Source organism: Mesoplodon mirus (assembly GCF_964341445.2).
Source record: "Mesoplodon mirus genome assembly, chromosome: 6".
In the NCBI taxonomy this organism is placed as follows: domain Eukaryota; kingdom Metazoa; phylum Chordata; class Mammalia; order Artiodactyla; family Ziphiidae; genus Mesoplodon; species Mesoplodon mirus.
Window position 1 is genome coordinate 8,163,961 of NC_138982.1, and position 27,804 is coordinate 8,191,764.

Genomic DNA, 27,804 nt, shown 5'->3' on the forward strand with positions numbered 1-27,804 from the left:
GAAGTCTTCACCCGCAAAGTGATGATATTAGGAGGCAGAGGCCTTTGGAAGGTGATTAGATCATGAAGGTGGAGCCCTCATGAATGGGATTAGTGCCCTTATGAAAGAGACCCCAGAGAGTTCCCTCGCCCCTTCCACCATGTGGGGTTATAGCAAGAAGACGGCCATCTGTGAACCAGGAAGCGGGCTCTCACCAGACACGGAATCTGCTGGTACCTAGATTTTGGACTTCCCAGCTTCCAGAACTGTGAGGAATAAATGTTTATTGTTTATAAGCTACCCAGTCTATTGTGTCTTGTTATAGCAGCCCAAACACACTAAGAAAAAGAGTACACACAAACTTCCCAGTGGCTATGTTTGAGGGGGTGTGGATGGTTTTTTAAAATGTCTGGATTCTCACCTTCCATAATGACCCAGTACCTGTGGTTAATATCGTTGGTCACAATCATCATTCTACTCGGCAGACAAAGGTACGCTTGTCTCCCATCCAGTATCTCATCAGAATATCTCCTCTAGGGAGCAAAAACAAAGAGACAATTCAAAATATGAATATAAGCGTTAAGAAAATGAATGGCTCTAATAACTCAGTGACAAATCAATTTTTACACATTGTGTGGCTTCCAATTTTTGCTTTTAACAAAATTGAAGGACTTAAGTTATCAATGGACAGATCATTAAAAAAGATTTTTTTGATCAATCACTATATTAATTTTTAGCCTGAAACTCAGGAGTTCAAAGAATTGAATAATACTGCTGTGATAAAACTCCTTCTAGGATTTATTTGAATTTTAGATGAGAAACAAATAATGTATTATACGTATGTTCCATGCAATGTTTAGGATACACTTAAAATAATTATTCTTGTTTATCTGACATTAAATTGAACTGGGTGTCCTGTATTTGGGGGACGAGGGAGATTAGGTCTGGCATTATTCCATTGCCATCCACCTGAACAAGATTTCTCAGCAGTTCCAACTATAACAATGAAAAATAAAAAAACATTGATGCTGAAGCCTGCCTCATTTTAGCAGTAATATTCTTTAATGAATACATGAATTAATTATAAAAACAAATAAATAAAACAGCACCATCCATCTCTTTGGGCAAGGCAGTCAATAAAATTTTAGTTTTGTATTTAATTAGGATTTATCAAAATATATAAAATACATATGTTGTATTAATCAATTGCATACTTCTAAAATTGAGTAATAACTGCAGAAGAATTTTTAATACTTTAGAGGTTTACAAGCCCAAGAAATTTTTAAAATTTAAATATTTGTAAATGAAGCATTTTTATTACAGAGAAATATTACAGGATGGCCTATAAATGACTTTCAAATATAAAATTCTGCAGAGTTAGTAAAATGGAAATAACAGTAAAAACACAGGAAAAAAAGGGAATCATGTAAAACTTTCAATCACTCAAAAAGAATTGCTCATGTTTTGAGCTGTTTGGGATTTATTAATGCATGATGATGGGTATCAAAGTGCTTGGAATTTAGATTCCATCTGATATACTTAAAAGAATGGTGTACCAGACTTCATTTTTATTGTTTTAAATTTATTTATTTTATTTTATTGAAGTATAGTTGATTTACAATGTTGTATTAGTTTCAGGTGTACAACAAAGTGATTCAGTTATATATACATATATACCTATTTTTTCAGATTCTTTTCCTTTATAGGTTATTACAAAGTATTGAGTAGAGCTCCCTGTGCTATACAGTAGGTCCTTGTGGGTTATCTATTTATATATAGTAGTATGTATATGTTAATCCCAAACTCCTCCCCCCTTCCCAGATTTTACTTTTAAACGTCAACATTTTCTACATGCTAGAAATTTCATTGTTTGAAATTTTAAAACTTACGATGAACAAGTTTAGATACAAGACTAAAAATGTATGAGACTGTACATAGCTCTTCCATATTCCTCTAGGATGTTATGAGGGCAAAAATGTTCTGAGGCCAGTGCTCCGTAAGGCCCAGATGTTTGGTTTCCTCTCTGTTCTGTGAGCTGCCCCAAGCATCCTAGTAACTTTCCTTGCCAGAGGTGGGCACAGAAGCCTTCTGTTGCCCACAGTCAAAGAGGCACAAATGCCAACGAAAGTTTGTTTCCTTAATCGCTTGTTATAACGTGTAAAATGCAATCGGTAACAATGCTCTTTCCTTCCTTCCTTCATACGTGTGTGTGTGTGCACCTGTGTCTTTCCTTACACACATTAGAGCATAAAACTAAGACCCCTGCCCCTGAGGAAGGGCTGGGAATGCTGTGTATGTGTGTGCCTAGGTGTGTGTCAAGGGTGGGGGAATCAGACAATTTTTAAAAGTCATAAGAAATATAGAGCCACTATAGTTTATTAGAAGATGATAACTGCTATGGAAAAATGAAAAAAATCAAGGAAGATAAGCATGTTTGGGAATCTGGTGTAGGAAAAGATGGTTGTGGTGTGAACTTATTTTATTTTTCCCCCAAATCCAAATAGCTTTCTTGTTTGCTAACTTTCTTATTCACACTCACACACACACACACACACACACACACACACACACTTTCATGAGCAAATGTAACCAATACTGAAAATTCTTAGAAGTGGAATTATAGGGCCAAAAGGCATGTAAATTTAGAATGACTTTAAATAGATGGTTGGGTATAGGCCTCCTTGAAGAGGTGGCATTTGTGAACAGACACAGAAGGTGAGGGAGTGAGCCTGCGGATAAATGGGGAGCATTCCAGGAATGCCCCAGGGCTTTGCACAAGGAGCAGAAGGTGCCTGGCCAATAACAGGGGCCAGGGGGTCATGGGCCTTGTTAGCTAGGAAGGCGCCAAGGAATCAGGACTTAGTTGGGACTTAGGTTTGAGAAGGACCCTCAATCTGCATAGCAAACAGATTGGGTGTGGGTGGAGGGCACAGAGATCTTTTGGGAGGCCGTTGTCATCCAGATGAGAGGTGGTGGTGAGAGGTGAGAGGCTTCCACCCAGGTGAGACTAGGGCAGCAGCAGAGGAGGTTCTACATCTACACTGTGGCCTGATGGATGGGATGTGGGGTGCAAGAGAAAGGAAAAGAAGGGTCCAGAATGACTCCAGTGTGATAACGCACCAATATGTATTTTTAAACATGCCAAAACTGTGTTCCTCTCTGCTACGTTCTTACTAATTCCCGAGATTGGAGCCACTTTTTTTTTTTTTTTTTTTTTTTTTTTGCAGTATGTGGGCCTCTCACTGTTGTGGCCTCCCCCATTGCGGAGCACAGGCTCCGGATGCTCAGGCCCAGCGGCCATGGCTCACGGGCCCAGCCGCTCCGCGGCATATGGGATCCTCCCAGACCGGGGCACGAACCCGTATCCCCTGCATCGGCAGGCGGACTCCCAACCACTGCGCCACCAGGGAGGCCCTGGAGCCACTTTTATAGAGGGCAGCTGTGGAGCAGAAAGAAGAATTTACACAAGGCCCTGCAGGATGATTCTTGGAGCCCTGCTTGGTTGCATAGTCTCCTCAAGCCTTTGAGGGGAGAAACATGAAGAAGACAGGACTGAAGTGAAGTCAATGGGTCAGATAATTCTCTTTTATGAGAAATACCTCTGTCCAAAGTGTACATAAAATGAAGGCAATAACCTATATTGAAGTGTGTCAAAAATCCATTCATGGGCTTCCCTGGTGGCGCAGTGGTTGAGAGTCCGCCTGCCGATGCAGGGAACACGGGTTCGTGCCCCAGTCCGGGAAGGTCCCACGTGCCGCGGAGCGGCTGGGCCCGTGAGCCATGGCCACTGAGCCTGCGCGTCCGGAGCCTGTGCTCGGCAATGGGAGAGGCCACGGCAGTGAGAGGCCCGCGTACCGCAAAAAAAAAAAAAAAAAATCCATTCATGTGGACTTCCCTGGCGGTCCAGTGGTTGAGACTCCACACTTCCACTACAGGGTGCACGGGTTCGATCTCTGGTTGGGGAACTAAGATCGCATGCTGCACGGTGCAGCTGAAAACAAAAAAAAGTCCATTCATGCAACTTTGAATTATCTTTTTTTAATCTTTTCTATTTTTCCATACAGCCAGACAGAGAGGAAGTACAACCTTGAACCAGATTACAAAGTCATCTGGAGGTGTAACAGTGAAAACTACTTCAGGGAAAAAGAAGAGGAAAAAAAGGTATTTTTGTGGTTGTTTCAACTATTCCTCCCACTTCCTTCATCTTGTAAATCACTTCCTCCTTTCATAGGCTGTGTGTTCCCCTTACTAAAGTAATTACCCCAAACAGAGAGAAAAACTCAAGTGGAGAAAAATAAGACTCATCTGATGGCTTCATATAAACCAAATATAGAACAGCTTAGCCATATCCACCACAGGAATATGTCTTTGGCACATTCAACAGGGCCAAAAAACAATTATGGAAATATCTCTGCAATAAACAGCCAGCAGGACCTGATAAATTCAGCTTGGAAACTTTTCTCCTATGCTTATTCCTTAGAAGCAGAAATGGAGTCATTCAGAGGGAACTTTAAGAAGTCACCAGCTCCATAACCTCTGAGCCGGATTAAACTAAGGGAGAAGCTGTCCAGTGTTAAAGTTTTGTAGGGAACCAGGATTCTGTTCCCAGCACTTGCCCTGATGCCTAGGTTTCAGCATCCTGTTCTGCAAGTCGAGCACTTGTGCTCACAGCTTCCTAAATTCCACTCCAGCTTTAACAGTTTGAAGTTATGAAGAGACAGCACAAGATGATCAGTCGCTGAGTGTGTCAGCAGCACAGTCTTTGAGAAACTCCTTGTGGAAGCTAACCTAAATGTCTGTTATTCCGTTTTAGTCCACTTCGGTTTTTTTGTTGGTTTGTTCGTTTTGTTCTGGTGTTCTTGTTGGTTTCTTTCATTTTGTTTTGTTTTTAATAGCCTGTGGAAGGCAATAGGCCCTTATAATGAAGCTCTTCACCCTCTGGCTTTCTCTTCCTCAATTTTAATCTGTTCTTGTGTGGTCTTTTTTCTGTCCTTGAATTATCCTTGCATCTTTTCTGTGAAATCTCGCTGAATTCAAAAAATACAATTTTATGATCTAAAAAGCCAGATGAAAAGGTAAAGTGAGAACATTTATCAGACCCTGGCTCTGTTGTCTGATGTAAATATAGTCTTTCTGCTGGATAGTGCTAGTAGATTCTGGAAAATCTACTAAAGGGAGAAGGAGGAAGGAGTTGGGGTGGGGGAGCAGCACCATGCCAGGTCATCATTTGTGTTAGACAGTTACCATCCGGGAATAGTTTCAACCAAGGATGCTTTCAGAGAAGTTCCTCTGGGGACGAGGAGGATCAGTGTCTCCGAGACAGGCAGCCACAGAGAGGACAGTCCTTACACTGGGCCAGATGACATCTGAGGGGAGAGGACTGCTGGGCCACTCATTCTAACTCTGCATCTAGACTTTACAGAAAGTAGTAGCGGGGACAAAGACGAGGCATATGCATCATGCTGTGCAGTCACGTCGGCACTGCAGAAAGACCAAAAGGACAAAATCTATCTGGGAACTTCAAGGCTTCCCAAGGTTGGAGAGAGTCTCTGACCGCTTCCATTTGTTAAGCTACTTGAGCTAAAAAATTTTTTTCAGTTAATTAATAGCAAAGGTTTAAAAATGCATACTATTTGAAGTCTTTATATTTAACAAGCAAACTCTTCTAACACACATAAAAACACAGAGAATACCTGCCTGCCCTCATTAGGCGATGACACCAGGGTCTGAATGTGAGTCCTTCATGAATATGACACCTCCTGTGCACCAGCCCTCACTCGAGCCCTCCAGACCGCCACCCTTAAGTAGGCCCTGAGATGTTAAACCCTTACGGAAGGTGAACAGTTTGAGGAAAAAGTTTTTTCTAAAAAGCAATACTATTAGTTATCCTTTAGCTCTTAAATAATAGCTATGTTAAGGCCCAGGTCACAATAACAACCTTTCAGTTACTAAAACCTGACCCGAAAGTACCAAACTTGCTTCTTCTGACCTTCATGAACTAGCTGTATACAGTCTCCTGCCAGGCCCCCCGGGGAGTCCAGTATCTTACAGTTTTCCAGGCTCTATGTCATTCTTTCAGTCAACACTAATGGAATTAAATGTCCTCAGGGCCATTTTTGGCTGGTGTGTGAGGGATGTAGGAGAGAGATTCCCGGTCTCTGCCCCAGGGAGCCATCTTCCGGTCACTGCAGAAGATGGTTATCAGGTGCCAGCTCTGTGTGGGGCCCAAGGTGTGCTCTTGCCTTTTAGGGGTGTATTAGTTTCCCAGGGCTGCCATAGCAAAGTATCACAGACTGGGTGGCTAAAACAACAGAAATGTATCATCTCACAGTTCTGGAGCCTGAAAATCAAGATCAAGATATTGGCAGAGTTGGTTCCTTCTGGAGGCTTTGAGAGAGAACCTGTTCCATGCCTCTCTCATGGCTTCTGCTGGATTAATGTCCATCTTTGGTGTTCCTTGGCTTGTAGATGCATCACCCCAGTCTTTGCCTCACGTTCCCCTGGCGTTCTCCCTGTGTGTGTCTGTGTCCAAATTTCTCCTTTTTATAAGGACATCAGTCATACTGGATTAGCGGCCCACTGTGCTCTAGTATGACCTCATCTCAACTAATTATATCTGCCATGACCCTATTTCCAAATAAGCTCACTTTCTGAGGAACTGGGGGTTAGGACTTCAGCATATGAATTTTGAGAAGAGACATGACTCAATTCATAACGAAAGGACTCAGAATGTAGTTTTGAGACAGGATATACACCTAGGAAATGAAAAACCACACAAGGCAGCATCTGCCAAGGGCCAAATATGGACACTGGGTTCAGAGGGCATTCTCCCCAGAGATGGAATTGGAGAGAAGGCTTTGTGAATGAGCTAGGAGCTAACCTGATGTGAAAAGAAAGGACTTATATGGAGAAAGACTTAAGTGAGGAAGAAAGGCCTGAATGCAAGCCACAGAGGAGCTGAATAGACATTTTTCCAAAGAAGACATACAGATGGCCAACAGGCACATGAAAAGATGCTCAACATCACTAATTATTAGGGGAATGCACATCAAAACCACAATGAGATATCACCTCACACCTGTTAGAATGGCTATAATAAAAAAGGCAAGAAAAACAAGTGTTGGTGAGGATGTGGAGAAAAGGGAAGCCTCAAACACGGTCAGTGGGAATGTAAATTGGTGCAGCAGAGATTCCTCAAAAATTAAAAATAAAACTACCATATGATCCAGTTATCCCACTTCTGGGTATTTATCCAGAAGAATGCAAAAACACTAATTCAAAAAGATATATGCACCTCTATGTTCATTGCAACATTATTTACAATAGCCAAGATATAGAAACAACCTAAGTGCCCATCAATGGATGAATGGATAAAGAAGTTGTGGTGTATATACAATGGAATATTACACAACCATTTAAAAAAAAAAGAAATCTTGCCATTTGCAACAACATGGATGGATCTTGAGGTTATTATACGAACTGAAATAAATCAGACAGAAAGACAAATACCATATGATTTCACTCATGTGGAATATAAACAAACAAACAAACAAAAACCAAAATAAATGAACAAACTGAATCAAAACAAACACATAGACACAGAGAACAGAGTAGTGGTGACCAGACGGGAAGGGCATTGGGGTGGAGGGTGAAATGGGTAAAAGGGATCAATTGTATGGTGATGGATGGAAACTAAATTTTTGGTGGTGAGCACACTGTAGTGTATACAGAAGTAGAAATATAATGTTGTATACATGAAACATATAATGTTATAAGCCAATGTTATCTCAATAAAAAATTTAAAAAAAATTTTTTAACTAAAAAACAATGCAAGCGGGGCTTCCCTGGTGGCGCGGTGGTTGAGAGTCCGCCTGCCGATGCAGGGGACACGGGTTCGTGCCCCGGTCCGGGAGGATCCCACATGCCGCGGAGCGGCTGGGCCCGTGAGCCATGGCCGCTGAGCCTGCACGTCTGGAGCCTGTGCTCCGCAGCGGGAGAGGCCACAACAGTGAGAGGCCCACATACTGCACACAAAAAAAAGAAAAAAACCCAAAACAATGCAAGCCACAAGCCTACAAGTTTAGCTGGAACAAGAGGATGCAGGAGGATGGACCTGGCAAGACGGTGTGGGTCACATTAAGGAGGACTTTGCATGTCAGGCCATGAGTTTGGACTTAATCCAATGGACAGTGGGAGCCATTAAAGTCTTTTGTCTCCCAAGGAATCCTGTGCCTCAAATCAATAGAAACAACTTTGTATCTAAGATGTATTTACTTTATAGCTTCTTTTCAAAGTAGAGCATTTTCATGCTATCCAGACTTCACAAAACAAATTAAAAAACAGCTTCCCATATTGGATTATTACTTTCATAGTCATAAGGTGTTTATTTGTCTGGGGATGAGTTTGGTCTTTGGTAGAAGAGTTTTACTTGTTTCAAAATAAAGGGTCAGATTGAGCTGATTTACATCAACCTCCTGGGTGAGGAGTCCAGATGGTTTCCATTTGGTTCCAATTGGAAACAGCCAAACTATTTTTATGCTCGCCCCTTTGTGGACAAGAGGCTTTTGGCCTGCTGCTTGGAAAGTTGAACTCACAATATTGTATGAGTCAAAACCCCCATTCAGAAGCCTGACACACTTTATTTTCCTTCCAAATGCATGATTACAAGAATGTGACAACTTTACATTTAGCAGCCATCTGCAAGTTGATAGAAGAGGCAAAATATTCCATTTCTATGCTTGCAGAAGGTAGATGTCTGTTTGTCCAAGCCAGTCTTGCCTCAAAGCATCACTGAATATGAAAAATTATTAGAACAGTGTTTCTCAAACTTGAGCAGCATCAGAGGCACCTGGAGGCCTTGTTAAAACACAGATTGCTGGATCCTGCCCCCCCAAGGATCTGAATCAGTAGGTCTGAGATAAAGCTGGAGAATTTGCATTTCTATTAAGTTCTCAGGTGATGCTGATGCTGTTAGTCCAGGGCCCACATTTCGAGAACCACTGTTTTAGACTTGAAGAAAATCAGATTGCCTACTCTTGATTTATTTTGCTGAGCAAAGAAAATCAGAAAGCAGAGTGAGGCTCCTAGATGCCTCTTCTCTGCCATGGAAAGCACAGAACAAACAGGGACCAGACCTGTTTCTGTTCTGGCTTCTTTGTCTCTTCTAGACTCAGTCTGGCCACCTCTGAGCCCCATGGCTCTGTACCAAGGGTTTACAAGAACTGTCGACCCTGGGCCTGGAGGGTGATCGGCACTCACTTGGGTGATGTCTGGCTTGACTTATCCTAGTCACAGGCTTGTCAGGTTCATACAGAGCCAGAAGATGGCTGAAGACTGAAAGTCACAGAAAGGTCATCAGGAAGAGTCATCTGCAGATAAGGCAGCTTCCCTGCGCCCCTTTCAGTCCCCAAGCTTGGGATTGATCAGACCCTAACTACAGTACTAATGCCACCCAGGTGGCAAATTCACTTCCCAAAATAAAGCATTATTGCTTATATCATCGACAGAGACCATAGGGATGCTTAGTGGCACTAAGGAATGCAAGGTCAAGTTCAAAAGTCAAGATGAAATCTTCAAAACAGCTTTATTAGTTCCAAGTCAGGAAGTTACTGGTTATAATCCAGAAATTATTTTACTCAGGATTTTATCGTGAGTGATAGCTAAACAATGGAAACCGTTGTGGACAGGTTCCAAGGTCCAAGGTGTGAATCATCCAACACTAATTACACTTCGCTTCCTTAAGTCCTGCAATCAATAGAGTTTATATTCTGGCTGATAAACCTCTGGTAATTACACAGAAAATCACGTATGCTCCTTGTTGATGGAAAGAAGCTGTTTTAATAAGTTAAAAAAAAAATCAACGTCAAGAAGAAGGTCCTACCGGGACCTGGCATCCACAGATGAACATTTGAGAAGTGGTTCACAGTCTGATGTCCACAGGAATGTGTGATGCCCACCTGTTGGTCTCAGAAACGGCTAGATGAGGACCCTCTCTGGGGAACTTCTGGTTCCATGAAAATTTACACTTGACCTTTGGGAGTTGGCCCATATGGGAAACAGAGCTCTCTCTGGAAGGAATGAGAAGAAGTTCATCAACTGGGAAAGAGAGGGCATTCTAGGTAAAGGGAACCACGTGAGAAGAGGTTCACGGGATGAAAGTGCCTGGAGTGTTCAGCATATGGGAAGTGTGACATTGACCACAGAGTGGTCAGGTCATTGGTAGAGGGCTGGAGGATGTAGCTGGAAAGGCCAGTGGAGCCCACATGGCCAAAAGCCATGCATGCTGTTAAGGAATAGGACTTGCTCCTGTGAGCAAAGGGGGAGCCATGATGCTTTTGCAGCAAGACAGTGACATAATAAGAACTGGATTTTTACAAAGAACTTCCAGCAGCCTTACAGAACTTGTTTTAGAGATAGGGACATCTGGATGACGGGAGATGAGTTTGGAGATTTTTACAGTAGAAGATAAAGTGCAGAACTGAGCCTGCAGTGATGGAAAGGTAGAATCTAGATATATTTAGGAAGGAGAATTGACAGGACCTAGTAGCCAGTGCAATGAGGGTGGTAAGAAAGATTCTGAAATCAGGGACAATTGGGGAATCCTGGCAATTAACCAAAGAGAAAATGGGAGAAAGCTCAAGGTAGGGCAAGTCCACACTGGATCTGTGGTGTGGCTCCTAAGGGAGGTATGCAGTTGTCGTAAATATGTATCCGATCCTCAGGCAGTGGCAGAAGGGGGACATCTTACACACGGAGGTTCTCCATCAGGTTGCACCCATTCCAGGGTTTCAATGACATGAAGTCCAGCAGTAATATTTGCTGTGCACTACATGCCTCTACAACCATTGTTTCACCATGCTTCCTAGTCAATCTTCACAATACCTCTAGGAGGTGAGTATTATGATCTATACATCAGCAATGAGGATATTTAGGTTCAGAGAAGTTAAGTGACTTTCTGGGGCGTCACACAGCATTTTTCAGAGAGGTTTCAAACCTGGAGATTCTGATCATTTCAGTACACCACCCTGTCTCAGGCACAACTGGCATCTCTGGTTGCTAAATTCTCTGAGACAGAGGAGCGTAAATTAAAGTTGTCATTGTTGGTGAGCTTGTTTTTGTTTTAAAGTAAAGGAAGTGTAAGATTAGGTAAAAACAGGTTGGAGTGAATACAGCTGGGGTGGATCAAGTATTACCAGGGGCTGAGCGTGTACTTACTCTTACTCCAAGGAATTTGTTTCCCATTCAGAGAAAAGAATTTGGTTCTGCTTGAACTTTAGTTAGAGGCCTGCAGCAGGAAATCCCTGCGCTAAAGCAGCATCAGCCTTCCTACCCTCTAACAGGGCACTGGGACTAAGTAGAGGTCTAAATTCTGGAGCATGCCTTGGACAAGCATTTTCCAAGTTGCTTATTTTTCATGGGCCCAGATGACATTGTTACCTCTCTTACCACCAACTGGAGGGAGATTTGGATTGTTTTTTCCCATAGGGATGCAAGCTGGACCAGGCCAATCACAAGCCTGGAAGCTCCCTTCCTCTCCAATGGCACACATTTATGCCATGCTGGCTTAGGTCGGGGTGTAGACTGGCTGAGCCCATTTTGTTTCTTTTCCTGCAAAGCTGAGTGGCTGCAAAGGAATTTGGCCTCCGGCCTTTGGCCTTGGTCCCCTTGGCCTCATGCTTCATCACTGCTGCTTTCTGGCATGCCAGAAGGGGGCAAAAAGAAATGAGTGCCACATGCAATTAGGATCCACATGGCTAATCATCCTGGGCCGTCAACTCTTCACAGGTGTTTATATTTGTGAAGAGATTTCAAAACTAGAAAAATCATATTTTATCCATGTTCCTGAGTTGTCTCAGGGCATTATTAACCACGCTATGCTTGGAAAAACAATGAATGGTGAGATAAACTTTTCCACGATATGATTACACTGTTATTCATTAATTCACTCATTTATTCAACAGTTACCTATGGCGTACCAGATACTGTGCTGGTATATTGTTATATTATTCATAATGGCTGTCATTTGCTATCATTCCCACACCCTGAATGTAAGGAAAATGAGATTTGGACAAGTTAGGCTTATCCCCAGTAAAACTAAAGGATGGGCTCGTTTTCACCCCTCCAACTGTGTTTCGAAGGAAAATCAATCCTGCCTATTTCCTTCAATAACTCAGCAGATTAGATTCATATCCAAATAAACCAACTGAATCCTTTTTTAAAGCGTGCTTTTTTTTTTCTTTACTGGCAGAGTAGAATGACCCAATGTCAAATTTATCACCTTTCCCTAAAAAGTCAGTTCTCTTTCATGACCTGAAAACATCCCCTGAGTTATCATCCACTCTCCTCTCTTCCTGGCTCTTCCCACACACTAGTTAACATTCACTCTCAGCTTTATGAAGGCAGGAAGTTTTGTCTCTTTTCTTCCCTGTTGGATTCCCAACAGCTAGAACTGTGCCTGGCACATAATAGGAGCTCAAAAATACTTGTTGAATGCTGAATGAATTCAAGTACAGAAGAGTCCCATTTAGCCCTGGGGTTAGGTTCTCAAGTCAGCATGTCAGGCAAAATTATTGTGTAACTAAAGGAGCCTTTTTTTTTTTTTTTTTTTGGCCACACGGCTCGCGGGATCTTAGTGCCCTGACCAGGGATTGAACCCGCGCCACGGCAGTGAAAGTGCTGAGTCCTAATAACTGGACCGCCAGGGAATTCCCTAAATGAGCCTTTTTTTTTTAATTTTATTTTTTTATATAGCAGGTTCTTATTAGTTATCTATTTTATACATATTAGTGTATACATGTCAATCCCAACCTCCCAATTCATCCCACCACCACCACCACCCCGCCCCCTGCTTTCCCCCCCCTTGGTGTCCATATATTTGTTCTCTACATGAGCCTTTAAAATCCCTTAAACTGCCTGCACGAGACAACATATAGATATATTATCTCTAAGTTCCATGCATTTTCTTCCCCAACTTTGGAACAGATCACTGGTTTTCAGTCGGGCCCCCGCATGCAGTAGTTGGCTGGGGTTCCGAGGGTCATGTTGCACATAAAGCGTCTACCCTCAAACGCTTGGAGGCCCCCGGGAAGTGACAGGCTTTGAGACTGACTGGAGGTTCAGCTCTCCCATCTCACACTTAGAAGTGGATAAGCCAGCGTTATGTCCACGGCTCTTTTCTCCATCCCCTTCCTGTTGTTTTCTTTGCCAAACTCCTAAACTTGTAAATCAAGTGTGAACATGATGCCACCCCACAGCATTGACCCTGAACTTTGTGAAAGCTGGATAGAACACGGATGTACCAGACTCCAGGACCACTGAACTCAGTCATGAAGTCTACGAAGGCAGGACAGTTCTTCCTCCACATTTGTCCTTCTAGAGCTCAAAAAATATGACAACTTTGCAGGCTCTTTTAGAAGGGTGAATCCCTGTAAAAGGGCTATCATTTCCCCGGGACCAGCAGACAATGCATTCAGCTTCTACCGAGAACTTCTAGAGACATCGATTTTCTCTTTAGCCAAAGTAAAGGCAACAATTTAAACCTTAAATGAGATTTTCTTTCATACAGAGCAATTTTGGGCTTGCTGTTGTAAAGAATAAAAGATGTACTGGGTATTTTTAAAAAGGACTTCTTAAATTATATGTATTTCCTTGACTATATTGCCAAATGCATCCACTCACACAAGTAAAATCAGTATAATCTTAAAAAATAAAATCAACTTAGCTGGTCGAATGGGGGAAATATTGTCTAAAAATAATCAAATACTCTTATCTTTTTATAGGAATCAAGAAAAAAATTAAAGATTTGACCGAAGCTGGTCCTTGTTTAGTGAAGTTGTATTTGGCAGATAATGGCATAGATGGAAAAGGAAAACAAGGAGAGAATGATTTGCTGGAATTCACTCAAATTGTAACAAGGTGAGTAGAAAATTAAGAGGCTTTATTTGTTCACCTTCCAAAACGAGGTGCTTGGGTTAATCATGGGGACAATGATTTAATTGCATCTTGTTAACAGTGCCAAGTGAGATTTTTCAGCTGAGAGGGAAGGAGTGACCCATTTTGGTCTTCGTATGTGATCTTATGGGAAGGCCTGAAATCATAAAAATGGCATGGCGGACAGTTGCATGGAAGCCCACAAAGGGGTCTCAAAGACCTCACTAGAAGCCCCATTTTAAGAAGTTGGCAACTAAGGAAAGGCAAGAGGTATGACTTCCAGATTTTTCTTCCCTAAGGTCAAGATATGTAAATTTTACAATGCAAAATGTAAGCGATGTGACCTGAGGAAGAAAGGCAGCCTACTCAAGAGGGAACACTCCTTTGTGTATGATTACAAAGTTATCCCAACCTCCTTAGGGAGAACGAGCTATTCTCAAAAGCTTCTGAAAAACAGAATATTTCCTTGCCACGTTTATCTCCACAACCTTGAACGTCTCCACTTTTCTGGATCCACATACCCAGTAGGCCAAGCCACAGGTGAGCATCTGCAGCACTGTAAGAAAGCTTTCTGGATTGTCTCTAGGCTACACCATCTTAGGACATCAGTACTTACAGCACCTTGGGGCAATCAAGGGCAACAGAACATAGCCAAGATTGGAGGATTGAGGGCTTGATTGATGGCTATTTATTATTTTAGAAGAAAAAGATTCCTTCTCTAATATACTTCCTTATTCAGGAAGGTTGGGAAGATTTACAATTTGGATAGCTTTGCTGTGATTTTTAGAATCAATATATTAATAAACATTTTGTTAAACTTTTAATATAGCACTAGATTTAATATATTGCTGATGTACTGTCCTTTTAGTATATTGCTAACATTTTGTTAAGAATTTTTGCATCTATGTTCAAGAAAGATATTAGTCCATACGTTTCTTGTAATGTCTTCAGATGGTATTGGGGATCAGGGTAATTCTGGCCTCACAGAATGAGTTAGGAAGTGTTCCCTCCTCTTCTATTTTATGAAATAATTCGTGTAGAATTGTCATTATTTCAACTCTAAATATTTGATAGAATTCACTAGTCTTCGAAGACATCTGGACCTGGAGTTTTCTTTATGGGAAGATTTTAAAACTACAAATTCAATTTTTTAATAGATAGAGGGCTATTCTGGTTATTTGTTTCTTGGGTAAAGCTTTGTTAGTTTGTATCTTTTTAAGAAATTTGTTCATGTCATGTAAATTTTCAAATTTATTGGCATAAAGTTATTCATATATTCCCTTCTAATCTTTTTCATGTAGGATCTGTAGCAATGTCTCCTCTTCCAAGTTTGAAACTGATAATTTGTTTTCTCTTTTCCAATTAATCTGATTGGAAACTTATCAATTTTATTGATCTTCTCAAAGAACCAGCTTTTGGTTTTCTCTAATGTTTTTCTTTTTTCAATTTCATTGATTTGTTCTTTTGTCTTTATTATTTCTTTTATTCTGCTTACCTTCAGTATAATATGCTCTTCTCTTTCTAGTTTACTAAGGTAGAAGTGAAGCTTAAGTTATTGATTTTAAACCTTTTTATTTCAAATATAAATGTTTATATTAACACTAAGCACTCTTTCATTGCATCCTAGAAATTTTGATATGTTGTATCTTTATTGTCATTCAACTCAAGCTATTTTCTAATTTCTCTTTTGATTTCTTCTTTGACCTATGGGTTATTTAGAAGAGTGCTGTTTAGTTTCCACATATTTGTTAAACTTTTAGATATTTTTCTTTGGTTGATTTCTATGTAAATTCTGCTGTGGTTGGAGAACACGATTGTTTTATGGCTCAGACTATGATCAATCTTAGTAAATCTTCCATGTGCACTTGAAAAGAATGTGTATTCTACTGTTACTGGAGGAAATGTTCCATAAATATAAGCTAGCTCAAGTTGGTCAGAAGTGTTGTCCAAGTCTGCTGTATCTTTACAAATTTTCTGTTAACTTGCTCTATCAATTATTGAGAGAGAGAGATAATTGTGACTTTGTTTATATCTCCTTGCAGTTTAATCAGTTTTGCTGCATGTATTTTGAAGCTCTGTTATGAGGTGCATAAAGATTTAGGATTGTTAAGTCTCTTGAAGAATTGACCCTCATTATCATTATGAAATCCTTAGTAATATTTCTCTCTTATCTCTGGTATTATTCCCTTCTCTGAAATCTACTTTGACTAATATTAATATAGCTACTCCAATGTTATTTTGATTAATATTAGTGTGATATATCTGTCTCTATCCTATTACTTTTAACCTATCTATATTATTATATACAAATTGGGTTTTTTGTAGACAGCATATAGTTGAGACCTTTCAAAAAAATCCACTTGGACAATCAGTCTTTTAATTGTTGTTTAGACCATTATATTTAATATGATTATCAATATAGTTGGATTTTTAATCTACCATCATGCCATTTGTCTTCTTTGTCTCATTTGTTCTTTGTTCAATTTTAACTATTTTTCTGCCTGTTTTTGGATTGACTAATATTTATAAGTCCACTTTTATCTCTTTTTTTGTTTCATTAGCTATACTAGTCTTTTTTTTAGTGGTTGCTCTCGTGTTTACACTATTCATTTTAGTTTATCACAATTTACCTTCAAATAACATACTACTTCACTTATAGTTTAAGAATCTTACAACAGTACGTTTCCATTCCCTCCCATTCCTTGTTTTATTGTTGCCATATATTTTACTATTACAAATGTTATAAATCCCAGAGTACGTTATTATTATGTTTGTTTTAATCAGTTAATTTTTTTTAAATAAGAGGGGAAGTTTTTCATACTTATTCACATATTTACCATTTCTAGTGTTCTTCATTCCTTTGTATATATCCGAATTTCTATCTAGTATCATTTTCCTTTTTTTTTTTTAACACTTCACAAATTTGTGTCTCATCCTTGAGCAGGGGCCATGCTAATCTTCTCTGTATTGTTCCAGTTTTAGTATATGTGCTGCTGAAGACAGCACTAGTATCATTTTCCTTTTATCTGAAGGATTTTCTTTATACATTTCTTATAGTCCTGACCTGCTGGTGATGAATCCTCTGAGTTTTAGTATGTTTAGAAAGTTTCTTTTGCCTTCATTTAAAAAAAAATGTTTTTCTGAATATAGAATTCTTGGTTGACATTTAATACTTTCAAGAGGTTGCTCCACTGTCTTACGCTTGCATTGTTTCTGAAAAGAAGTTCACTGTCACTTTTATCTTTGTTCTTTTGAACATAATTTCTTTTTTCTCTAGCTGCTTTTAAGACTTTCTCTTTATTACTCTAGTGACCTACAATGTAAAGACAGCTTGGTCCAAATTTAACATCCATGGCCTTTGTATCATTCACCTATTCTAGGCCTTTTCAACCTCACTTTATCTCATAGGCAGTGGGTGATCTTCTGACGTGAGCTACATGCTCACCTCAAGGTCAGCTCCCCTCCCCACTTCCACTTTTGCAGATCTAACACACATTTTCCTTCTGCACCTCTCTGCGGTGCTGATAGGCTGGTGCCCTGGAAGTAGAAGCACCATCTTCCCAAGCCTCCCCCTCTACCCTAGCAAGTCCAGTTCTGGGCCAGCTGTAGAGCATGTTGGAGGATGATCAAAAAGGCTCCAGGGCTTCCCTGGTGGCGCAGTGGTTGAAAGTCCGCCTGCCGATGCAGGGGACATGGGTTCGTGCCCCGGTTCGGGAAGATCCCACGTGCCGCGGAGTGGCTGGGCCCGTGAGCCATGGCCGCTGAGCCTGCGCGTCCAGGGCCTGTGCTCCGCAATGGGAGAGGCCACAACAGTGAGAGGCCCGCGTACCGCAAAAAAAAAAAAAAAGGGCTCCAGGAGCACTTTGAGGAACAGATTTATGGTTCCTCACCTTTTATCATTGAGGGTCCTGAGTATCTACAAAGGAGGAGCTCAGTGAATGAATGGGGAGGCAAGGGACTTGTCAGGGGGCCTGCTAGCAAAGTCAGCTCCAGGGGTCTGCTTAATTGAATATTTACTTGGGGTGGCTTATGCATATGCATTTATATTGGGGTAAGATTTGGTGATGGAGATTATGGGGCACTAAACACCTGCCTGCCTACTGGCACTATTCACCCTTGGTACCACATGGGTCTAGCATCACCTTCAGATTAGCTGGTCCAGGGTCAAGGATATCATGCCTTTTGTTTGTGATGAGGCTTTACCTAGCTCTGCTGCTTAAGTCTATCCCTAAAGGCAGTATCGATGGCTTCTTTAATTTTAAGGCAGGAACCAAATGCCAGTCTGGGTGCAGAACCCTGCTGGTTCTGCCCTCATGAACGAGGCCTCCCTCTGACCACGATTCACCAAACAGAGGTCTATAGGGCTGACAGTTACTTAAAGCTGACCATTTGTTAGATTTTGCTTTCTGCTCTGACCACACTAAACATGATAGCAGGAAGTGGCTACAGAATTGGTTGGGACCCAGTGCAAATGGAAACTCATGGGCCCTTGTTCAAATATTATTAAGAATTTCAAGATGATGATGATAGAGCTCTAAACCAAGTGAGGAGCCCTTCTGAGATCGGGGCCCTGTGCAACGCTGGCCGTGTGTGACAGGGATGTAAATACCACTAACAAGGTGCACCAGTGCCAGGAATTCCTTTCCCGTGTTTTTGGTTTTTTTTTTCCAGTTCTGACACTAAACACTTACATCTTTTTGTTCTCTTTTTTAAAGTTTAAATATTGAGAACTACTGACAATTAAAACATTTTCTTGGTTTATGTGAATCATGCTCCATGGTTATTTTCAAACAGACTGCCTGAGTTCACATCCCTGCTCCATGATTTAATCTCAGGCAAGCTAAATAACTTCTCTGTATTTCAGTCCCTCATTTGTAAAAATGGGATAATAATAGTGTCTAAATCAAGAGATTGTTACAGGGTAAATTAGATCATATATGTAAAGTGTTAAATATAGTGCCTAAGGCTCCAGCTAGCACCTTTATACGAATTAGAAAAAGAGCCCTTCTGGGCAGATGAATTAAAAGGCACTACCTCTCACCAATGAGTCAGAGGAAGTTACCACTTCCAGGTCTATGCTTCATGCCCAGGACTTGGCAAACAGAGCTTGGGTGGCTTCCAGCCCCACTCACACCCTTGCAAGGCCCCTTTGTGCCAAGCACAAGTGCTTAAGCATGTGGATGGCCATGATCATATCTGATGCATAGTGAATGCTCCATAAAACCATAGCTCTTGTGAGGCCTGTGTAGCACAGTGGTTAAATCCATGACCTCTTTGGGGTCATGCACAGAAAAGAGAAAAAAAATCCATGGCCTCTGGACTCAGACTAGATATGGAATTGTTGAGTTGTAAAGTTTGTCTTCAACACTCTCCACTCTCCTTCTGTGCTTCCCCTTTCTCCATCTCCTCCTTGAAGCATCCCTGCTCTCCCTTATCTTGTCTGAAGGAATTGGACATAGTCAGGCAGCTCAGGAAGCCAAAGCCTGTCCACTCCTGATTAGACACACTGTTTCCTTGGGAGCAAGACCTTCGAGAGGCGGAGTCTGGCAGGACCATTCAGCCCTGGCCTTGAATTCTGGCTGCTCAATCAATAGAAAATGTGTATGGGAAGCAACAGAATGGCCTTGTATTCACTACTGACCCTAACTGAAATTTCATATCCCCAGCACATGGTAAGGGCTCAAAATTGTTTTATTGATGGTCATAGGATAATTTCTTTCAGTGCAGAGGCCATGTGTTAAATTCCTTTTAATCCCTGCAATGTTAGGCACTTAATATGCATTTAGTAAGTATGAACTCAGAATTAATAGCATCACTGATACTGTGTTTTGCAAGATGCTTTCATAGAAACTGCTTCATTCTGTTTTTCCACAACCTTATGAAATAGGTAGAACTGCCCTTTTGAGGCCAAATTTACAGATGAGGAAAGTAAGACCCAAGAGGGCAGGCACATGGCCTGCCCATGATCACAGGGTTGACAAGAGGTAAAAGCTGACCAGCAACCCAGGCCTTCACCCAGATTCCATGCTCACTCACAATGCCAAAGATTCCCAAAGTCCACTTGGCAGGCCAAGACCAGGACATGAAAGAATTTTCAATAGTCCTCAAAGAGATCAGAAAAATAAAGACAGGTAGAGTGTGCCTTTTCGTAAAGCTAATCTTGATTTTAAAAGCTATCCTTTATTTTGAGACTGTGCCCTTCCTAATTTTATATAAAAATATTTGTTCTTTTATAGTGTTGCCAGGTGAGAGTTATTAGACATACTAAAAGGTGCCAAACTGACCTTTGCCTGTTCCCACAACTTATTTGACATTTTACTGGTAGGTAAAATCTAAAAGACTGAGAAGCTCTGCACAATAACACACCATATCCTTTGAATAAATAAATGAGTGGTAGATTTAAGGCAACTAAAATCCTTATCCTACCAACGCACTTAGGAGAGGCATCCAGACTACAGAGATTAAATTGGGAAAAAACTGGATTCCAGATGTCTCCAAATTGGGTCAGTGCCGCATCTTTGGGAGCGCGGTGGGGGAGGGTGGAGAGGACCTAAGGAAAAGAGCATACTCCGGAACAACTGGACTGTGTTTCTTGGAGTCACCACGCTTGACACAGCACTATTTTGTTTTGTCATTTTCTCTGGTCAGCCTGATCAAATACTCTGCCCACTTAAGGGAGACTGACCTTGGAAACAATGTCCTGGGAGAAACGGCTGCTGCTGACATACTTGAAGCACTGAGAGCCAGAAAGACAGGTAGGGCATTTTCAGTTGGTGTTCCCCTCCACCTGTCCACGCCTACTCCTTCCCAAATGCAGCGCTAACTTACAACTTGCTCCACTTTTTCCATTAAATAAGTGGCTTGAGTTAAGCAATGACCAGGATCACTGTCACAGGCCGGCCACCATTGTGTCGATGTGCCCTGTGATTTGCACAAAGTTCAAGAACTCTTAGGATGTCATATGTAGTCTTCGATCTAGGTAATGAATATTGTTGAAGTGAAAATCTGTTGCTCTTTCTTTTCTCCCTCTTCTCTCATCCTCACCTGTTCTCTGAGGAATTCTCTCCCATTCTCGATTCTTCCCCCCAACCTGACCTGCAAAGATTTCTCCAGGTATCAACTGGAAAACTCAAGTACCAGCCCTCGTAAGATTCTGATGTGCTTCCTGGATCATCAAAGAACGGTTAAAGTGCGACTGGCACAGAGACAGCATTAACGGTGTTTTATGATCATGTAATCCCTTGAAAATGAGAGAATCACATATGGAACAAGCTGTTTAGCGTTGGCCACACCTGTCCTCTCCTTCACAATACGCATGACCAGAATTAACAATAGCCAATCTCACTGCTGACGGAGAGATGAGGAAACGTCATTTTAAATAAAGCCTAATGAAAGACATCATAAACACAGTTGAAAATCCAAATTCAACGTTAACAAAAGCAGGGAGAAATCTTGGTGCACTATCTGGTAGGTTATGTGGAGAGAATTAAGTGATACAAGCATCCAGTCTTTTATCATTTCTATAATAAAACAGTTTTAGAGACATGACATAACTCTAGATTTCAGTTTTTTAACACTGGAAGTTCTAGAGAGAATTATATTACTGTCTACTTCATTGCCACTTTTAAACTAAAACTACTGTATTGCCATTTCTTAACAGCCAATCAAAGGATTCCAAGATTTTAAGATTATCCCTCTATTTTTAGAGAAACAGAACATCTACTCTGTAGTCCATCTGAGTTGAACTCAAACTCAACAGAATTATTCTGTTAAAATGAATTCAAATTTAAGTTTAATTTAGGCTCAATAAACTGATGGCAGGTTAATGATCTCTTGGTTTTTCTTGGCACTGCAGCAACTTTTCATTACACACCGCACTAGAAGACATAAAGCTGCAGGCAGTCTACTGACCATCTCTGTAGTGGGTGCTAATGATGGGTGGTCTCAGATGGTTTGATGGAAAATAATTATCACTGAGTATGTATCTGGAGCTGCAAAACATTGTGCTTGCTTAGTAAATGGCTCAATTTGCATATATAGGAAGATGATCATGAAATACCCACCTGAAAATACTCATCTAAAAAACATTAAAATGTAATTTCTAGTTCAAGAAATCAGTTTTTTCCCAAATGTGGTAGTATATATGAGTAGTTTTAATGCATCCATATTTTCACCCAAAATAATTGAGATACTTCTGATGGAGCACTTCAATCAGACTGTTGGTTTGAACACCAAGAAAGACTCTTCAAATAGGGTTACCTGGTTGGATTTTATAGGGAAAATATCTTGCCATTTAGCCCTAATGACATCATTTTAAACATTAAAAGCAATTAGTAATATCACTGATTATAGAACTAATGTTCTTCTGGTTGCTTTTGTGTTCTTATCATTAGCAAGTTATCAAGCTAATTTCTAATTCTAATTCTACTTCTCTCATGAAATCCAAATTAACAGCCTAAGGTTATTATATTAGCCTACTAAGGAGTTCTTAATGACCTACTTTTAACGATGGAATACATACAATGAAACCTTCCTCAGAAACATCAGGAACCTCACGTGTTTAAAAAGAAGTTAATAAAAAGATAAACTGCTATCCACATCTTACAGGGTTGTTTTTCAACTCATATTTTTAAAGAAAACAAAACAATACTTCAGGATCACTTCATTTATTTATTCTTATTTCTTTCTTCCACATACATTTATTAAATGCCTCTTGTGTGCCAGGCCCTGTTCTAGATGTTGGTGAACTGAGCAATTAATTCCTGCCTTCGTGGGGGTTACTTCCTAGTGGAAGACAGACAGACAGTAACAACAAACCAACAATAGACAGACAGTAAACTAACAACTTCAAAAAGAAGGAAAACATATACTATTGTGTATCAGATGGGGATTATACTTAAGGGAAAAATAAAGCAAAATAAGGAGATAGTGTGTGTATGTTGGGGGCTGGGGGCTGCAATTTTAGTTAGGGCTGCCAGGGAAAGCTGTACTAAGAAGGGACATTTGAGTGAAGACCCAAAGGAGCGAGGGAGCAAGCCATGTAAATATCTGTGAAGGCACATTCCATGTAAATGGAACAGCAAGTGCAGAGGCCGTAAGGCAGGAGCCTACGTGGTGTGTTCTAGTGACAGTAAGGTGGCCAGCATGGCTGGAATGGGGTGAGAGAAAACGGGAAAGTAATAAGACAAGAAGTAAGCATGGAGGGCAGGGGACCTTTAGTTTTTAACTCTATTGAGATGGAAAAGCATCTGAGAATTTTAAGCAGAGGAGTGACCTGATCTGACCCACATTTTAACAGGACCATTCCAGCTCTAAGTTGAAAACAGACTGGAGGGGAGGCAAGGGCGGAAGCAGGGAGACCAATCAGGGACTTTTCTCTGGAAAGATTAAACAGCCTTTCAGCAGACCCAAGGCACCCAGCAATGAGGGTGAGGCGAGAAACCGGAGAGAGGAGGAGTAAGGAAAATTCTACAAAGTTGGGATTCAGCCTTTCCCTTCACCCAAGCCTTCTTTGTCTGCCTTGCTTCCAGAAAGCTGATAGCCATGTAGAAGACTGGGGTATTCTTTGAGAAACTGAATAGTCCCAGAGAAAGGAATTCCAGATGCTAACAGCTGGCCACTCCCTCACCATTCAAAGAAGCCTAGCAGGTAAGCAAGCCCTGCACATACACAGGAGCTTCCTGTCAGCCTTTGGAATCCTCATGGCTCACTGTGAACAGAAATCTGAGAATCTCCAGACACGTGAGGCAATTCTCCAACACAGGAAACCACACCTGAAACAAAGAGAACAAAAGAACCCTGAAGATATAGAGACAATGCAGAAAAATTTAAAAAGAAATTAGTTATAACACCCTCAGTAAAACAGAAGATAATGCATCTATAAAATAAGAACAGGCTGCTATGAAAAAAGATTAGAAAACAATTTTTAAGTTCTTAGAAAGTGAAAATGATAGCCAAAACAAAAACTTCAAAACAAATGTTGAAAAATGAAGTCAAGAAAGTGTTCAGAAAGTAGAACAAAAGATAGGGAGATGAAAAACTGGTGAGAAAATATGAGCAACAGGATCAGTCTAAGAGCACCAGTATCTAATTCATCGTTTCAGAAAGAGAGAACAGAGAAAAGTGACAAAAGGGAATTATCAAAGGAATAAATGGAGAACTTTCCCAGAACCAAGGGACATAAATCTGCATACTGAAAGAGCCCCCTGAGTCTTCAGCACAGTGCATGATAATCATGGCATCTCAGAATGCTAGGAATAAAGGGGAGATCCTAACAACATATGACAAGAAAGAAGATTGCACACAAAGGACTGGGAGTCAGAAGGATCTCAGGCTTCCTAACTGAAAGCTAGAGGCAAGGAGCACGGCCATGGCAGCTCTGTGAGAACCCTGCACATTCCCAACTCCTCACCAAGTGTGAGCGTAAACTAAAGATGTTTTCAGCTCGCAAGGACTCAAACTCCGTACCTCCTCTATATCCTTTCTCAGGAAGCTTCCAGAGAAGATGCTTGAGCAAAATGAGGGAATAAATCACAAAGACAAAGAATGCAGAATCCAGAAATCAGGAGAATCGATACAGAAAAGTAGAAAAGGGAATCCCAAAAGATGGTTGAGGGTCAGACCTAGTCCAGACGGGTCAGAAAAAGGGAGGACTTTGGAAATGGGGAATATTGCATTAAAAACGGAATTAATAAAGCATTGGAAATGCTTAAGTATTTTGAAAGAAATGATGATATGTATGTGAGAAATAAAAGAAATTGGGGGAAATATTTCTAATAGGTACATACAAAACTATGCAAATGAAAAAAAGGGCAACTATTAAATCAGGCAAAAGAAAGTTATATAAGAAAAAGAAACACTGTGAACAAAATATGTATGATCATACCAATGAATCTAACGTGTTGATTTAACTAAAAATTGTGATGTATCTCTATTGAAAGGTTTGCTGAAAGTGACAATAGTAAATATGTAAAAATTTAAATGGAAATATTGATAAATAATATAGAAGTACTTTGAAGTAAGGCACTAAACATGAAAAACAGCTGATTGAGTTGAAAGTGGTTGTCTCTAGAGAAGAGTGCTGTGGATGCTGAGGTAGGAGGGGGAGGGTCTGCTGATTTTCATTATAAACTTTTTAATCCCTATTTAATTGTTTAGCTATCTGTATGCATCGGTGTTTTTATTTTTTTTGGTTTTTTTTTTGCGGTACGCGGGCCTCTCACTATTGTGGCCTCTCCCGTTGCGGAGCACAGGCTCCGGACGCGCAGGCTCAGCGGCCATGGCTCACGGGCCCAGCCGCTCTGTGGCATGTGGGATCCTCCCGGACCGGGGCACGAACCCGTGTCCCCTGCATCGGCAGGCGGACTCTCAACCACTGTGCCACCAGGGAAGCCCTGTATGCATTGTTTTGATCAAAATATTTTTAGGGAATCGAAACGTGCATAGCTTTCTCACCATGCCATTCATTGTTCTGTAACTCCATCTCAATATCTAATTACTACCTTAAGTCATCTCAGCTTCTGCTAAGGAACTGGAGCATTGAATAATGAGTAGAACCTTATAAGGAGAAGAAGTGAAAAGGATGACCAGAAGTGTGGTGATAAGGGAACATGACAGTCTTCTGTGGGTCTGGGTGCCACACGAATCCTCTGAGGCCTCATTTCAAGTGGCCTCCAGCCCCTGACACTTGTCACAGCCTGAGCCACAAAATCCCACACTGCCTCCTGACCCCTCCTCAGTAGTCAAGACTTTGGACCTTGTTTTCCTTTTGAAGACCTCGTCCTCCTCTGCTTTGGACCCATCCTTTTTTTTTAAACTCTGAGCTTTGTTTCTCTCCTTGACTATGATTTATACTATTTGCTATTAAATTCTGCATCAGGTAGAGATGATGCTTGATTACATGTAACAGGACTAGCTACAGTGGTGAACTCAAGTAGAGGAATATTAGGCAGGTAACAGACACTCCACCATGTCGTCCGTGTCCCAGGTTTCCCCTCTCTTTCTCCACCATCAACCTTAGCAAGTGGCTTTTATCCTCATGGTTGCAAAGTGGCTGTTTCACCTGTAGCCTCCCATTTCCAACTCACACCAGAAGAAGGAGAAGGAAGGGACAAGGAGAAAGTGCTTGTACCTGTATGAGAAAATCTCAGAAATCCCCAGCATAGTTCTGCTTATGTCTAGTTGGCCAGAATTGTGTCACATGCCCACCCCTAATGCCAAGGAGGACTGGAAAAAATAGATTTTATTTTTTATCTGGGCACATTGTTGCCCTAAAAAAAAAAAAAAATGAGTTCTTTTAGCAAAGAAGATGAGAAGGAAAAGATATCAGGCAGGGAACTGGCTGTCTTTGCCTCAAACTCTTTTAGAGTGCTATAGATGAGTTGGCCAGTCCTTTGGACTGTAGACATTGTTAAAGGCCCTTGAAGCCAGTGACCCCTCCAGAGTGGCCCAAGTGAGAGACCAGGGTCTTTATTAGACATTCGGCATAGCCCCTTGAGTTGGCTAGCAGACCTGCATCTGCATAACCTGCTGCTCTACGAGGGAACATGGAAGACACACACCTGGGCCAAAAGTAGACCCAGGAAACACGAAGGGCTGCTGCACGACCTCCCGCTCTAGGCACGCCCCTGGAAGGTGACTACCTTAGATTTTATTCTGGACCAACCCCACTGTGGAGTATCAGAGCAAAGCCCCACCCCATTAACACACACCCTGATTTTCCATGATGAGCCATGGGATGGAAGGGCCCCCTAGCACACCAAGTACCAATAAGCACTGCTCACCAGAGGAAAACATCCAACTAGGATACTGACTTTGCTTCTCTTCCAGGCACAGTTGTACCACCCAGACCCTCTGTGGCCCAGATTCTGGCACTTTCCAAATCCTGAAATTACAAACCATATTGCTGTATACCTCCAAGTCCCTGACCCTCCACCGCCCCTCACTGGGCCCAGCCTGATCCCACACCCTTACAACCATTTTCATGTTTCAACCTCAATTCAAATCCAGGTTGTTACTTGTACTTCTGAGCAACTGGCTGTAAATCAGTCACTCATGAGCCCCTCCTTGGTTCGATTAATTTGCTAGGAAACCAGTTTACTAACTAGATTGTTGGTTTATTACAAATAATATTAAGGTATATGAATCAACAGCCAGATGAAGAGATACGTGGGGCGAGGTCCCAAACAAAGGAGCTTCTGTCCTTGTGGAGTCTGGGACGTGGCACAGTGACACATAGAATCGTTCTGTTTCCCCAACGTGGAAGTTCTCTGAACCTTATCCTTTTGATTTTTATGGAAGCTTCATTACATGGGCATGGCTGATTAAATCACTGGCCATTGGTGATTGGTTTAACCTCCAGCCCCTCTCCTCTCCCCTCCCTGGAAATCAGGGCAAGGGACTGAAAGTTCCAACCCTCCATTCCTGGTTGGTTCCCTTGGCAACCAGCCCCACTCATTAGGGAATTTCTGAAAGTCACCTTATTAACATAAACCCAACCAGTGGTAGCAAGGGGCTTGTTATGAATAAGAAGGCACGCATTTCAACTTGATAGCTCTGAAGCATTTTCAGGAATTGAGGACACACAGATGCTGCCATTGCTCTTATCTCTCAGGAAATTGCAAGGGTTTTGGGAGCTGTGAGCCAGGAACCATGGACAAATACAAGAAATGCATATTCCTCACAGATATTTGGTCAGCCAAATGACCAAATATATATTTCTTATAAATCAAAATATCACAGGTCCATACAGGAAAATCAGCGAGACATCTTGGTTTCAAGTTATACAAAACCAACTAAAACTGATTTCAATACCAAAAAGAATTTATTGACTCAAATAATGGGAAGTCCAGGGGTAGTTCCAGCTACAGGTTCCCCTAGAGTCAGGGATTCAAATAA

General features: G+C 41.3%; 1 pseudogene across 1 annotated transcript in view; it reads left to right on the forward strand.

Moving 5' to 3' along the window:
- The window catches only part of LOC309806520, a 45,251-nt pseudogene that overhangs the window by 11,643 nt on the left and 5,804 nt on the right, over positions 1–27,804 (forward strand). The window contains exons 6-7 of the transcript in view: positions 13,758–13,893; positions 20,557–20,663. The product of the transcript in view is annotated as an uncharacterized misc_RNA (transcript). The remainder of the gene's footprint in view (positions 1–13,757; positions 13,894–20,556; positions 20,664–27,804) is intronic.